Raw genomic sequence first — 16,146 nt, forward strand, 5'->3', positions numbered from 1 at the left:
CAAATGTTGAACCACTGTGGAGATACAACAGTATTATTAGGTAATGTCTATAGGTTACATTAGCGTTCACTCTGTGTTGTACATTCTGTGGGTTCTGACAAATCCATGCCATTCTGGGTCCACGATTACAGTGACACACAGAGTATTTCAGTGTCCTGTAAATCCACTGGGCTGCACCCATTCACCCTTCTCCCTACCCCTGTCAACTTCTGGTCTATGAACTGTGTCTGTATTCTCTGACTTTTCCAGAAGGCAATATACTTGGCAACAGGCAATATAGAACTGTTTTTTGTTTTTAATTATTGGCAGAAAGAGACAAAGAAATAGATGTGGAAATAGAGATCAGTATATAGATAGCCAGGTGAAATACCCACCCTAGACAGTAGGTTGTGGCGCTGTAGTCTCAGGTCTTACTCTTGGTTTGCCTGCAGTGTCATACAGATGTCTGCATCCTTTGCCCTTCTGTTTGACATTCATTCACTTTGCTGACATCCACAGAAGAACATGCTGACACTCTGGTTAGGATTAGAGTAAACCCATAGGTCAGTTTTGAAGAAATGAGAACTTCACAGATTGATTTCACATTTTCATGGTTGTTTCTGTTGTTCTGTCGATGTTAAGGATTTTCTTGTTTATTTGCAAGGCAGAGTTATAGAGAGAGGTCGATTGTCCTTCTGCTGGTTCATGTCCCAAAAGGTCACAATAGTCAGGACTGGTCCAGGCCAAATCTATGAGGCCAAACTCCATCCTGGTCACCCTCAAGAATGGCAGTGGCCCAAGAGCTTGAGCCAACTTCTGCTGCTTTCCGAGGCACGTTTGAAGGGAGGTGAATCAAACGTGGAGTAGCTGGGATTGAATCTAGTACTCATAGGGAGGTGCCGGCATCACAGGTGCTGGCTTAAGCCACTTAACCCAGTGTACCAGATCCCGACATTGTTCATTGTTGTTAATATGGAAAATTGACTTTATATTTTATTATTTTTGAAAGATTGATTTGTTTATTTGAAAGGCAGATTTACAGAGAGGAAAGGAGGGAGGGAGGGAGACACAGGTGTCTTCCATCTTTTGGGTCACTCCCCAAATGGTGGCAATGGTAGGATCTGCAGGGGTCCAAAGCCAGGAGGCCAGAGCTTCTTCCGGGTCTCCCACATGGGTGCAGGGGCCCAAGGACTGGGGCCATCTTCTATTGCTTCCCAGGCCATAGCAGAGAGCTTGATTAGAAGTGGAGCTGCTGAGACTCAAACCAGTTCTTTTATTGGAAGCTGGCACTATAAACATGACTTTACCTGGTACGCCACAGAGCTGGCCCTACAATTGACTTTTTCATCCTAGCCAGGTATCCTGCCACCTTCTTAGAATAGCACATGAATTCCAAGAGTTTCTTTGCCTTTCCCCTCCATTCCTTCCTTCCTTTTCTGATTCTTACAGATTTATAGTCTATGATACCATTTCACCAGTGAACGAAGATCATTCTGTTTCTCCTCCCCAGTTCCTACAGCTTTCATTTTCTGTTCTTCTCAGATTGCGTTAGGTAGAGTGTCCAGCAGGTGGTGCTGAATCAGTGGTGAGAGATGACATTCTTGCCTTGTTCTGATTTTAGAAAGTATAATGTAAAATTTACATTTTGTAGACATTCCCTATCAGATTGAGAAAGTTCCACGCTGTTTCTAGTTAGCTCAGGGTTGTGTCATGAGAGAATGTTGGATGTTGTCTGATGTTGTCTCAGCCCACCACGTGATGATGGTATTCTTTAGCTTGTTGATGTGATGTACTTTACTGACAGGTACTTGACATGTCGATGTAGCCTTGCAGACCTGGAATAAGCTCTGCTGGTAGTGCTGTAGGATTCTTTTCAAAGGGTATTGGCCTCCACTTGTAAATATTTTAGTGAGGACAATTCCATGCATGTTTATGAGAGATACTGGTCTGGAGGTTTTGTGTGTGTGTGTGTGTGTGTTTTAACCTTGTTTTAACATTAGGGTATTTCTTGTATCATAGAATGAGTATTCCTTTGCTATTTCCTGAACACTTCATGGAGAATTAGCCTTTTTAAAAAATGATTGATGGAGAGGAAGTATGTTGGTGTCGTGTTAACAGCACTTGGATGTCCGCATCCCATGTTTGAATGCCTTGGTTTGATTTCAGATCTGCTCCCAATCCAGCTTCCTGGTAATGTGCACCCTGGGAGGCGTGAGTGATGGCTCAAGTCGTTGGATCCCTGCCATCTACATGGGAGACCTGGATTGGGTTCTTGGTTCCTAGCTTCAGCCTGGCCCAGCCTTGGCTGTTGTGGATATCTGGGGAGGGAACACATGACAGCTTCATTCTCTCTCCCAGTCTCTTTTGGCTTTTAGGTACATAATGTATCAAAATAAACACTTAAAAATGTGGTATAGTTCACTAGGAAACCCGTTTAGGCTTGGCTTCTTCACTGCTAGCCTTTGATAAAATGTATTTAATAGTTATGGGACATGCACATTTTCTAGTTCTCCTTGTGTGAATTTTGTTTGGTACATTGTATGTTGTTTCTTTTCATTTATTTTGTCAAATTTTTGTTCACATTATTGTTCTATTTTGTTGTGGTGTTTTTTTTTTTCCAATTGGGTCAGTAATGATGTCGCCTCTTTCATTTATAGGATTGATAATTTATACTGTTTTTTCCTTTTTTCTTGGTTAGGCCTGACAAGAAGTTCATGAATTTGGTTGATGTTTCCAAGGATTCAGATTTTAGGGATGGTAGTCTTCTCTACATTGTACTTCTTTTCACTTCCATTGATTTCTACATCTAACTTACTTTACTTATTTTAAATTCATTTTCTTCCTCTGATTTTCTGAGATGAAAGCCAAGCTTATTGATCTTGATTGTTTTCTAAAAGATGTATTCAATAGTATAATTTGCAAAATATAATTTCACCATCATTTAATTTGAAATATTTTTCTTTTTCTCTTGAGACTTACTCATTAAACACGCGTTATGTAGAGGTTTTTGCTTAATCTCCAAGTATTTGGGATTTTCCAGTTGTTTGTCAGTGACTTCTCATTTGGAGCCCATTATGACCTGAGAGCTTATTTTCTGTGACTCCTATTCTTTCTTAGGTGTTGACGTGTGCTTTACAGGCATGAAGTTGGTCAGCGTGAACATTCTGTGTGGGCCTGAGTCATAGAAGAGAACATAAAGAATATAAAATCAACACACAAAAATCAACAACCTTTGTATATACAAACAATGCCATGCCTGAGAAAGAACTTCTAAGATAGGGAGCCGGCGCCATGGCTCACTTGTTCATCCTCCAACTGCGGTGCCAGCATCTCATGTGGGCACCAGGTTCTAGTCCCAGTTGCTCCTCTTCCAGTCCAGCTCTCTGCTGTAGCCCAGGAGGGCAGTGGAGGATGGCCCAAGTGCTTGGGCCCCTGCACCTGTATGGCAGACCAGGAAGAGGCACCTGGCTCCTGGCTTCGGATCGGCACAACGCCAGCCATAGCGGCCATTTGGGGAGTGAACCAACGGAAGGAAGAACTTTCTCTCTATTTCTCACATGTCAATAACTCTACCTGTCAAATAAAAAAAAAAAACTTCTAAGATTGATCCCATTCATGACTGCAAAAAGTCAAATACCTTGGAATAAATCTAACCAAGGATGACAAGGATCTTTATGATGAGAATGTCTGTGTTTGTTTTTTTTTTTTTTTTAAGATGTATATATTTGAAAGAGTTACAGAGAGAGGTGGAGATAGTGAGAAAGAGAGAGATCCTGCATCCACTGGTTCACGCCCCAAATGGCAACAATGGCCATAGCTGAGCTGATCCAAAGCCAGAAGCTTCTTCCGGGTCTCCCACATGGGTGCAGGTGCCCAAGGACTTGCACTAGCTTTGCTGCTTTCCCAGGTGCATTAACAGGGAGCAGGATTGAGAGTGGAGCAGCTGGGAGACCAATTGGAACCCATATGGGATGCCAGCACTGTAGGCCTGGACTTGAACCCGCTGAGCCACTCTGCAGGCCCCAAGTCTTTCTGTTTTAATTGGCGTGCTCAGGCTATTTACATGCAGTGTAGTTATCGATGTATTTCTGTTTAACATGTTATTACCAGGTTTTCTGTAGCAGCCCATGATGTGAGTCTGCTCCCCCAACACACAGCAGGCCAGTCGTTGGCACTGGGGTGGTGTAGGTGATTATTTGTAGTGCACAGAGTAAAAAGGCAGCTGTTGCTTGATTATCAGACTCCCGTAGAGATTAAGGGTGTGGAGTCTTGTAGATTAAAGTTGAAGTTGAACATTAAAGGCCCAGCTCATGCAGGCCTCTCTGGCTTGTCTGCAGTGCCTGTGGCTTCTTGACTGGTCAGCAATAAGATAGCCAGTGTGTTCTGAGGAGCTGGGATGGCAAAGTGGGCTTCTGAGTGTCTGGCTCTGTGAGGGGGTGGCTATTGCAAAGCTCACTCAGGACCTGGGCTTCCTGAGGAGCATCTCAGTGGGATCCAGCAGGAAGATGTTAACCTAGAGAGTCTGGTTGAATTGGGGATTTTGTGATGTGGGCTCTTGGGCCAGTCTGGCCTGTGCTGCTCTCGGAATTTAATGAGGTCATGTTCACTAAGGAGTTGACGTCTACATCAAGGTGAAGACAGAAAGTGCAAGCTAAGGGGAGAGACTGTGGCCTGCTTGAGTCTCCATCAGAGGCATTAGGAACCAGGACTCAGATTCAGTGATCGTTGTTCTAGTTTTGTTCCTACATTCCTGCTGTCTGCGTTATTTTGTGTCACTTGGACATTTTTTAGTACCCCGTTTTACGTATCCCCGCTGCATGTACCTTCTTCTTTCAAAAATTTTTTTCATTTCTTTTTGCAAAAATTTCTTAGCTGTGTCACAGTCTAATTGTTTCCATCCATTTCACATGAACTATGGAACTCTTAGCACCATGTAAATCCATTTGCTCTGCTTGATGCTGTCATTGTCCTACTTTTTTGTGTTAGGCATGGGAACCCTAGAAGACAATGTCATCTCTGCGCTTCATCTTTCTGGAGACGTGGCTGTCAGGGACTTCTGTGACCTCCGTGTTCCAGGTCAGTGTCAATGTGGATGCCTAGAGGAAGCCGATTCCCCTGAGGGACCGGGTGATCGCCTGCCTGCCCATCCTCCATTGGGCGCCTCTGACAGCTTGGCTGCCAGAGGTGGCCCTGTGTGAGTTTCCGAGTCTCTGCTTCCAGGGCGTGTCCCTCATGGGGCGGATTCCCCCCCAGGGAATGTGTGTGCAGCCTCTGTGTTTGAGGTGGTTTTCACCAAGGCCTTTGCACATAGCACTTCGTGTGGTGGTTCTTCCAGCACCCGGCTGCTTCCGATTGGTGCTCCATGGAAGCCACCTGGCCCAGCTGTTCTCAGGTCCATGGTCGGCTGCTACCTCTGCCTGAGCCTCGGGCTCTGGGCTGAAGCAGTGTGCAAAGTGGAAAATCTCGTGGACTTGTTTCTCTGATCCAGCATAGAGGCCTTTTAAGGTGAGTGAGGAAGACTTCTAGTTTCCTTTTGTGATTCTTCCCTGTCAGTCTGTGCCATGCCATTCTTCTTTGCATATTGCTCTTTTATTCTGCCGCTGTGCTGGGCATGCTGGGAGTTCTACTACTGCTGTGGCTTGCTTAGCATTTTTCTGAATGTGAGCTCATGCTAGGGGAGAACAGGGGTGATTCTGCCTCTCTGCCAGGATGGTTGCTTTTCATTTCCTTTTTTGCCTGCATTTTTGCCACCATTTTTTGTTTCTTATGTTTTTTAAAGATTGATTTATTTGAAAGGCAGAGTTAAGACAGACAGATTTCTTCTATCCACTGGTTCATTCCAAATGGCCACGGTGGCTACTGGATGGTCAAAGCCAGGAGCTTCATGGAGGTCTCACACATAGGGCAGGGCCCTAAGTACTTGGGCCATCCTCTGCTGTTTCCCAGGCACAGTAGCAGGTAGCCGGGTCAGAAGTGGAGCACTTGGACTCAAACCCTTGCCTGCCTGGTATGCAGGCGCCACAAGCAGCGGCTTTACCTCCTATGCCACACGCACAGGCCCTGGGACTAAGTTTTGATATTGAGAAATGTGAATCTTCTTACAGTATCTTTCATTTTCAAAGCTGCTTTGCTCCTACTGTGTTCCTCACCTCTCTGTATGAATTTTCGCATCCATACATCAAGTTTGAAGAAACGGCACTAGAGTTTGGAAGGAATTGTGTGATTTGTGTAGGGAATTTGGGGAATATTGTTATAGTAACAGCACTACATTTTCTAGGCTACACACACAAGATGTCTTCTGTTTATGTAGGCACTTTGTGGATTGCAATGATGTTTTGCAGATTTTGTTTCCCATTTTGCAGTTCTTTTGAAAATTTCATTCTCAGGCATTTGAGTTTGATAACAGTCCAATGAATTCTTTTTTGCAGTGGTCACACCATTTCCTTACGGATGGTTTCTGATGTGATGGGAGATGGCTGCCCTCAGAGAGCTGTAGTAGTGATACTCACGGAGGCAGCACTCAGAGAATTCCCGAGTGTCACTGAGCGTGACGGCTTCTCCTGCCGAGGGACCTCAGGACTTGCTGCAGGACAGCTCCCCTGAGCTTGCGCCCTGGTAGGTTGTACACTGACATCAGAGAACATTGGGTTTCTGGTGGAAAAGCAACCAAATGTCAGCTTACCCTTGGCTTTTGGAAAAATGAAGACACAGAAGGACAATAGGCCGGGTATATCGTGGACTGCTCGTGTATGGCTGGCAGGAGGAAATCAGTGTGCTCCAGGCTGCCCTTGCATTCTCCTAGGCAAGGTCAAGGGCAAGGCCAAGGGCAGAGCCTCAGTCTGCAGTCAGAAGCTGCATCAGCCAGGTCACCTGAGGACAGCTGGGTTTTTTTTTTCCCATAGACACCTGCATCCACAAGGAAGTCTGGTTCTGTCACTTGTTTAACTGGCTTTATGCATTCCCGCTCCTGGTTGATGGAATTGAGTGGGAATAAACTGCCGCTAATGTTGGCCCTGTGTTCTACACGAGTTGAGCGACTACCAGATGTAGAAGGACACACTATGGGATGGGGAGTAATCGTCAGAGTGGTGGTGAGTGCTTCAAATACTGACTGGTGTCAGAGCAGCCGTGATGTCATCGCCTCAGTGTGCAGGGGCTGCTGACCAGCGCCTTCATCAGAGAAGCGCACAGCCAGGATCTGGGAGACAGGTGTCATTAGCTGGGGCTCAGTCCCTGGTGGAAGGTGGGGTTCAAAGCAGCGTCCTTCAGCCCAGTGGGCCTTGTTTGGGAAGGCCCAGAACTTGAGCCTCCGGGATTCCTGGCCTCTGCAGAGACTGGAGTTCACCTGTAGATGGTCCGGTCCATGGGCAGGCGGATGAGTGCAGTCAGCTTGTTTTACGGGACAGTGATCCACCTCCATCTGGTTTTCAAGCTGTTCCCTGCAGACCCCAGGCTGTCTGTCTGATCTGCTCCGTGGAGACTCTGCTGTGCCCTCCCCTTCCCACCCACTTGGCCACATTCAGAGGAGTGGCTGCTCGGCTGAGAGGACACGTGGCGGGCAGCTGTTTGACCTCCAGGTTCCAGGTCAGTGCCCACTCCGATGCTCATAAAGGCCCTCCGTGAACTCACCCTGTGGGTCCTGAAGCAGATTCTCTGGTGGGGCTGCTGCCACTGCAGTCCCCTCCTGACCGGGCCACTCTCCCAGCCTGGCCGTGTGAAGGGCTCCTGGTTCAGGGTCCCGAGTCAGCTGCTGTACTTCCGGTGCAGACCCTGCCCAAGTGGCAGTCAAGGCAGAAGCGGTGATGGGAGGGGTTTTCACCAGGCCCTGCTTCACGAGCAGCACTGTGGGCAGGGGCGCCCCCGGCACTGCCTTCTCCAGTCTAAGTGCAGGAGAGGGTGTGCTTCCGGGGAGTCCTGGCCCTTGTGAGTTCCTCATGGCTGGACAGGGCCCCCATGGCCTTGTCCTTATCCTGGCGGCATTGCTGGAAGCTGGCTGCCCTCAGTGTGGGGGAGCAGGGTACCTGCCCAGCCCAGCATCCACTCTGAGGCCCAGGCTGGCCACTGCCTCTGCTTGTGCCTCAGGCTTTGGGCTGAAGCAGCAGGTGAGCGACAGATGGCATGGACCTGTTACCAGGCCACAGGGCAGACAACTTAATGGTGAGTGATGGCTCTTCTAATGTTCTCTTCTGCCTGTTGTACAGAAATACACTTCATGTTTGCTTGTTGCTCTTTTATGTTGCCACCTTGCTGGAGGTGCTTATTTAGTCCTAATAGTTCTTTGTGGATTGTTTCCGATTTTTCTCTGTGAGATCATGCCATGGGAAAGAGAGATAATTTTACTTCTTTTCTAGAATGGCGTCCTTTTATTTACTTTTTCCCCCCATTGCTCTGCTTAAAATCTCTAGCAGCATGTTGATCAGAAGTAACAAGAGCAAAACCGTTAGTCTTCTTTCTGATCTAGGAGGAGAGATTCCTGGTTTTCTTTTTTAAATTTCTGTCCCCCAGAGTCTTTGAGATTTACATAGAAAATGTACTGAATATTTAGAATTCTTCGAATATCATTCACCTAGAAATGTCATTATCAATTTGCTTTTTTTTAAATATGTATTTATTTATTTGAAAGAGTCAAAGAGAGAGAGAGAGAGAGGTCCTCCATCTGCTGGTCCACTCCATAAGTGGCCGCAACAGTCGGAGCCGGACCAATCTGAAGTCAGCAGCCAGGAGCCTCCCCCAGATCCCCCACAGGAATACAAGGACCCAAGCACCTGAGCCATCCTCCCCTGCCCTCCAGGGCAAGGAGGGAGCTGGATTGGAAGCAAAACAGCCAAGACCGGAACCGGTGCCCACATGGGATGCTGGCAGCTTTACCCATCATGCCAGAAAGCTGGCCCCTATTTGATTTTATGTTTTTAAGGCTTATTTTTGTATTTGAATTCAGAGCTACAGATTGGGCTGTGTGTGTGCGTTTGTGTGTGTGTGTGTGTGTGTGTGAGAGAGAGAGAGAGAGAGAGAGAGAGAGAGAGAGAGCGCCCTGGTTATTGCAGACACTGGAGAGTGAAGTAGTGGATACAAGTGTGTTTGTGTGTGTATGTGTGTGTGTGTGTGTGTGTGGTGTTTGGTGTGCCTTTCAGATGAAAAGAAATAGCAAAATACATAGATAAGTTTATTTGTTATGAAAAATTTCGAATTCCATGCACAGGTTTTCATTTATTTTTTTTAAAGATTTATTTACTTCTTTGGAAGGCAGAGTCTTCATCTGCTGGTTCCCTCTCCAAATGGCCACAAAGGCTGGAGTCTTCCAGGTCCCATGCGGGTGCAGGGGCCCAGGTGGGTGGAGGCAGCCATTGTGTGTGCTGGGTCTCAGCGCAGGCCCCAACGCCCTCACCAGACTGAGGCCGCCGGCTTCCTGGGTGCCCCATGGAGCCAGCAGGGGGCAGCGCAGGTGGAGCAGGGCACTGGGTGGTGGCTCCCGCGGGTGGGCCTTGCGCTCCAGGCCTGAGGTGGCCTTGAAGCAACAGCCGTCTTGGGCCTATGTCCAGCAAGCACAACAGGGCTCTCTGTGGTGAGTGAGGCGGCCGTTCTGGGGATCCTTCTGGGGGACTCCCCTGCTGGCTTGGGCCAGGCCTCTGCACCTTGCCTGTTGCTCTGGGGTCCCACAGGGAGCAGGGCGTGGGCGGAGTCTCAGTGGTGCTGTGTGGACACTGGAACTTTGCCCAGTGTGCAAGCAGCTGTGGAGAGCAGAGGTGGCTCTGCCTGCTCCCGGAATGGCCCGCGTTCCCCTTTGTGTCCTTGTTGATGGCCCAGCCACCCTGCGCTAGACCTCTGAGCCCCCTGACCCAGGAGTAGGAGTGAACATGCTCGTCTGTTTCCTGGGCTCCGAGGACGGTTTCTGGTTACTGCATTCGGTGTGATGCCGCGCTGTGTGTGGTTTTTCATGAACGACCATTGTCTGGCCGAGGTTGGCCTTCGTTCCTAATTGGATGATTTCTTTAATATCTCAAAGGTAATTAAGTTTATGTGAAATAGGTTGCTGTGTCTATAGGGATACTTTGTGGGCTTTCCCCGTGTTTATTCTGTTCTGTGATATATTGATTTTTGTATGTTAGCCATCCTTGCATTACCAAAGTAACTCCCAGATGCACAGAGTGTGCGAACCTTTTATTGGGCTTCTGGATAGGGTTTGGTAATCTTTTGTTGAGGAATGTGACACATTCATAATGGATATTTGTGTGCCATTTTCTTTATGATCTGTTTGTGTTGGCTGTTGGGATAATGCTGGTCTGATGGAATAAAAAGGAATGTTTTCCGGCCGGCACCATGGCTCAATAGGCTAATCCTCCGCCTAGCTGCGCCGGCACACCGGGTTCTAGTCCCAGTTGGGGCGCCGGATTCTGTCCCTGTTGCCCCTCTTACAGGCCAGCTCTCTGCTGTGGCCCAGGAGTGCAGTGGAGGATGGCCCAAGTGCTTGGGCCCTGCACCCCATGGGAGACCAGGAGAAGCACCTGGCTCCTGGCTTCGGATCAGCACGGTGCACCGGCCGCAGCACACCAGCGGCAGCGGCCATTGGAGGGTGAACCAACGGCAAAGGAAGACCTTTCTCTCTCTCTCTCTCTCTCTCTCTCTCTCTCACTGTCCACTCTGCCTGTCAAAAAAAAAAAAAAAGGAATGTTTTTCCTCTTCATCTCCTTTTTGGGAGGGTTTGTGAATCAAGGATTTCAATTATCCTTCAAATGCATGTTTTCGCCTTTGGAGCCATTTGGTCCTAGACTTTTCTTCATGGTTTTTTTTTTTTTTTTTTTTTTTTTTTTTTTTTTTTTTTGGTATTTCTGCTACTAAAACCATTTTTTTCAAATTATAAGTATATTCAGAGTTTCTAGTTTTACTGGAGTCAGTTTTAGAGGTTTGTGTCTTCTGAGTCAATCTATTGTATCTGTGTTGACCACAGCATCCAGGTGCCCAACAGGAAGACTTGCCTCCTTCTCCTGATGGGGGTCTATGTTTGTCTTCAAAATCTCCATGGGTCAATGGAGTTTAACAGTTACTGTGTATTTCCCAGGAACATTCTGAAGACCCCTCACAGCTGGCTCAGTGTTGTCCACTGTCTGGTTCAACCACTATGGGCGGTGGGCATTGTCCAGGTGAAAGCTGGCAAACTTGTCTTCTCACAACCCTTGCCTCAGGAGGCACATTTTGGTTTTTCAAGAACTTTCCAGACTTGATCAGGTAGCAGTGGGTAGTGTAAGTTGGTAACTTTCCTTTCTCAGAAGGAGAGGCTAAGGTCTCCTTGTAGTTTTCCTTTGAAACTATTATGTGGAAGTCATTTCCTAGTCAGAAAGATGGCTAGGAATATAAAGCCACATCTGTGTTCTGCGGGAATAGCACACTTGTATACAATGTGATGTCAGTATTCTTCTCTGAAAATGTACCTGATCTCTGATAGGTTTTACTGTTTATCACATTGATTGCCCTTTCGTGTTTACCATCCTTGCATTCCTGGAATTATGCTCAGTTAATCGTGTGTAAACCTTTTATTATGCTGGATTCCGTTTGTTGATCATTTTTGTATATTCACAGGTGATACTTGTTTGTAGTTTTCTGTATGATGTAGTTTTATTTTACCATCAGGCTCATACTGGTACCCTGACATCAGATGGCAGGTGCTGCTTCTTCATCTGCTTCAGGAGGGTTTCTGAATTCTGGTTTTAATCATCCTTTTATGTTTTGGAGATCCCACCAGTGAAGCCATCAGGCCCTGCATGTTTCTTCATGGGATTTCTTTCTTACTACTTGAATCTGTGTGAATTACAATATGCTCAGATTTCCTATTTTTACATGAGTGACATTTGGCACTTTGTGTGTTTACGGAAAATCATCCACTTTATCAATGTTGTCTAAATAACTTGCTTATGATTTTCCATAGTTTTCCCTGATCCTTTTTGTGAGGTGGGTAGTGATGTCTGCTCCTTTATTTCTGATCTGAAATAACTTGAGTCTTTCCTTCTTTTCTCTTGTCTGCTCCAGAGAATAGTTTGTCATTTTCACTGATCCTTGCAGGAATCAGCTTGTGGTTCATGGAATTTTGGTCGTGTGTTTTTTCTATTCAGATTGATTGATTGCAGTTCTTATCTTTCTTTTACCTCCTTCCACTGTCCTTGGGGTTCTTCTGCTCTTCTAATCTTTAAAGGTAAAAATTTATTGACTTCACTTCTGTATTATTTAATATATACATTTGTATCTGTAAAGCTTCCTCTAGCAATATTGTCATTATGAAACCCTGTGTGGATGTTCCCTCCCCCTACAGCTGTCCCTATGGTCCAGATCTGTCCCAGAGGTCACGGGTACTCACTGCTGCTCTCCCAGCCCTGACCCAGCCCCCTGGAGGGCACAGGTGAATCTCAGGCATTACCTGCAGGGTACCATGCAGATCTCTGCCTGGGGTGGGGGCTGAGAGCTGTTTAGCCTCCAACGCTCATCAGAAACACAGAGAAGCCCTGCTGAAGCTGGGCTCTGCAGGTCACAAAACTGGAGCAGACACGTTCTAATCTAACACTTTATTACACAAAAGCAATTTAATACATGGTCAGCATCAAGAATAAAGGCCTAAAGATTGTCTTTAAGGGTGGTGGTGGGAACAGTCCAGTGGCTCCTGGCTCTGTGCTGTCATCTTCAAGCTTTGGGGATGCCCATGGCAGTCCTGACACCCCTCTGCCATGGAACAGGAAGAGGATGGGGAGGGCCACCGGGTGGGTGGGAGGCTCAATCCAGCATAGAGGACTCCATATAGCGAACATGGTGTCCTGCCTCTTCCAGGAGGCACCCATCATCCAGGTGCCCCATGGAGTAGGAGGTAAGGAGGCCTCGGGCCAGGGAGGGCACGCGGGCCTGGTCTCCCAGCACAGGTCTGGCTCTGGCTAGCTGCAGCCTGTGACTGTACCCAGAGTACGTGGGGCTGCCATGCAGGTAGGGAGTCCTCAGCCGTGGCCCCCAGGTTGGGATGGCCTGCATGGGTCCTGGTTCCAGGGGCTCTGAGGCCTGTGGAGGAGCCCACATCCAGAGGCCCTCCTGGCTGCCAGCATTGAAAGACTCCTCATCTTCCATGTGTCTGGGCAGTTTCAGATTTGGCATTGGCACAGCCCTCCCCTCCCCATGAGCTCTCTGGAGTCTCAGAGGGACTGGCTACACATGGAGACTCTGAGGTCCTCACAGGGGAGCTTCCTCTCTGGGTGGGAATCTAGACCCCTGGTCTGCTCCCACAGTGCCCGCATGTCCTCAGCGGTGATCTTGGTCATTGGGGCTGTGGGAATAGGAATGTGCTTCTGGGGATTGCGTGTCTGCCCCAGGGGCCTGCTGCAATGTTTATTTCCTTTGCTGGAAGAAGACGTGGTTTGCTTCTCCACAGCTTCCATCTGGCCTGCAGGCTGCCTGCCCTGACGTCACCCTGGGGTCCCCATCACCACGTGTGATGCTGAGGACTCTTGTAGGCTGATGACCACAGAGGGAAAGGTGTGAGCAGCCTGGGCCATGACAGTGCTGGGGACACCACAGGCTCCTCCCACACAGCCCCCACAGGTGTGGTGGGGCCCTGACCTCCCTGCCTCACTCTCTCATCTCTGGGGACCGCTGGGATCAACTCAGGACCCTGCGCTGTTCCCAACACCTACTCCACCTGACATCCCTGTGCCCTGACACGGGACTGCGCTAAGGACAGGTGTCTGTGCCCCTCCTAAATGGCTAAGGTGGTGGCGGTGAGAGCTGGGGCTCTGGGGCAGACATGGAGTCTGGGCCAGGCCCTCGGGGACAGGGAGTGCTGATTATAAAGAGGTGGCAGGGCGGCCATCGGGCCTCACCAGTGCTTGAACAGCCTGCCCCTCGGCCCCCACTGCCAGCCTCTAGAGCTGGGACAAACCCATCTCTGCTCTGCATGGGGACCCAGGTGCTCAGGTCCTTGATGGCAGCAGCAGGGGATGAGCACGGGGACCCCACCCCACCAGAGCCCACCAGGAGCAATGCTGTGGGTTCTGCTGCTCTCTGTAGGCCCCAGGCTAGGAATGCAAATCTCAAACAGCTACACTCTGGGTTCTGCCCTAGGGGCCCCCAGCGCCTGCCTCTCTGCCCACTCTGCTCACAGGGGTGGACCCAGCCCCCATAACTGGGCTCAGGGCACCAGGGCCTTCCAGGGGTCCTCAGGTGGCTTAAGTGGATCCAGTGCTGGCTGGCTTTGGCCTTCACTGCACAGGGTCTCTCACAGCCCCACCTCCCTCTAGCCCTGCCCACATGCAGGTAGGACCCTCCCACCCCTGTCCCAGGAGGGTCCTGTGTGCAGACAGCTGTGGTCATCATGCCAGGAGCCTGTGTGGGGTCAGTCTTGGAGAGGCCCCCTGGGCAGGCAGGGCTGCTTCTCATCTTGCTGGAGTGGGGGCCCAGCTGTGCTCTGGGCTCCTGGGGACAGTGAGCCAGGACACCTGCTCCAGACTTGGGCGGGGAAGCTAAAGGCAGGGCCTCGACTCCACCCCAGAGTGGAGGTCAGCCAAGGAGCCAGAGCCACAAGAAGCAGGGCCTAAGGACAGCTCCACAGCCCAGCCCCTGAAACATGGGGGAGAGCCGCCCCCTTGGACACCCATGGATGTCATGCCATGCACTGGAGGACCAGGGTCCGCTTTCCCTGGGCAGTGACCCTGGCCATCCCAATCTGTGCACTGTGTTGCTGGGGTTGGGAGTGTAACAGGGGTTTCTCAGTGCCCTCCCCTACTAGACCCAGGACTCAGAAACCTCCTAGTCCCTCCCCTAAGCCCATCTCACCACAGCCCAGCAGCTCCTTCATCCCTCACCATGGCCTCGGTGGGCCCTGAGGACTTACTGCAATGGACCTTGAGATTGTATAGGTCATGGTGATGAGCATGTGATTACCCTCCAGGATACAGATGTCCCACATCCTCAGAGCCAGGGGGAACAGCACCTGGGTGGGGGACAGCAGGCATTGGAGGACCCTGCGCGTCAGGGCCTCAGCAGGGCCCACGGGGTGGGTGTGCAGTGTCATAGGGCATCCTAGCTGTGCCCTAGAAGCCCAGAGAGAAAGAGCACCAAGGCCTATCCAGGACCCTGGGGCCACCCAGACTGCTCTGCACACTTTGGAAGCCACACTGGAGATGCCAGACAGCCCAGCGATCTGGGGGAGGGGTCAGCCCTTGGGCTGTGCTGAAACCAGCCTGTGGCACCCAGGGACTATGGATGTCCTGCCTCTCACTGTAGGGCTCTGGCCTTTGCCAGGCTCTCAGGATGGGTCCTGGTGGGACCTGTCCCCTCCTTGCTGGCCCTGAGGCTCAGCCTCAGCTTGGACCACCCTCAGCATGGCAGGGCCTGCCTGGTCTTCACAGCAGGCTCCCTCCTGTGTCTGCTGGGGTTGGGGGAGCTCAGAGTCACAGGCCAGCAGGACAAGAGAGCCAGGCACTGGGGCAGGAGCTTTCCTGGGAAGGGGTCCCCGGGGTACTTACCCCATCCAGGAAGCCTTGGATGTACCAGTGGGTGGTGTAGTCCTCCAGGCACACACCCTCCTTCTCCTAAGAAGAGGCAGAGGAGGCTCAAGGCCCAGGACCCAGGCCTGACTCCCTCTAACCTGAGCCCTGTGGCAGAGCCCCTGGGTGCAGGAAGCCCAGCAGCAGGTGCATCCCCTCTCCCAGCCATGCAGGTTCCTGAAGGGACACAGGTCCCTCAGTCCACTCTGCCCTGGGGACAGCATCTCCCTGCAATCTACACAAACTCTTGGGGACCAAGTGCTGGAAAACACACCAACACCCAATCTGCCGCGGGCCCCAGTAACCAAGGAAAGCCTTGGTGAGGACGTGGCCTTCACTTGCCCAGGAAGGAGTCAGGACCCCTCCCTGCCTCCCCTCCATGAGCACAGAGCCCCCGAGAGGAGAAAGGAGATGTTTACTTACCAGGTGTTTCTCCAGGGAGGGGAGCACGCGATGCATGATCTCTCCCAGGTGTTGCTGGAATCGCTCCAGTTTTGGGGTGTTCAGTTTGTAGAAACCTGAGTAGTATCAGCCACACCCCCACGGTAGAGCCTCCTCCTAGGAAGGCTGGAGAGCCCAAGGCCGGGGTGGGGTGTTTCTGAGCACTGAGGGTCAGGGGAGGCTCAAACAGGGGCAGGTGGGAACGAACGTGGCC

This window comes from Lepus europaeus, chromosome 17 (genome assembly GCF_033115175.1).
Source record: "Lepus europaeus isolate LE1 chromosome 17, mLepTim1.pri, whole genome shotgun sequence".
In the NCBI taxonomy this organism is placed as follows: Eukaryota; Metazoa; Chordata; class Mammalia; order Lagomorpha; family Leporidae; genus Lepus; species Lepus europaeus.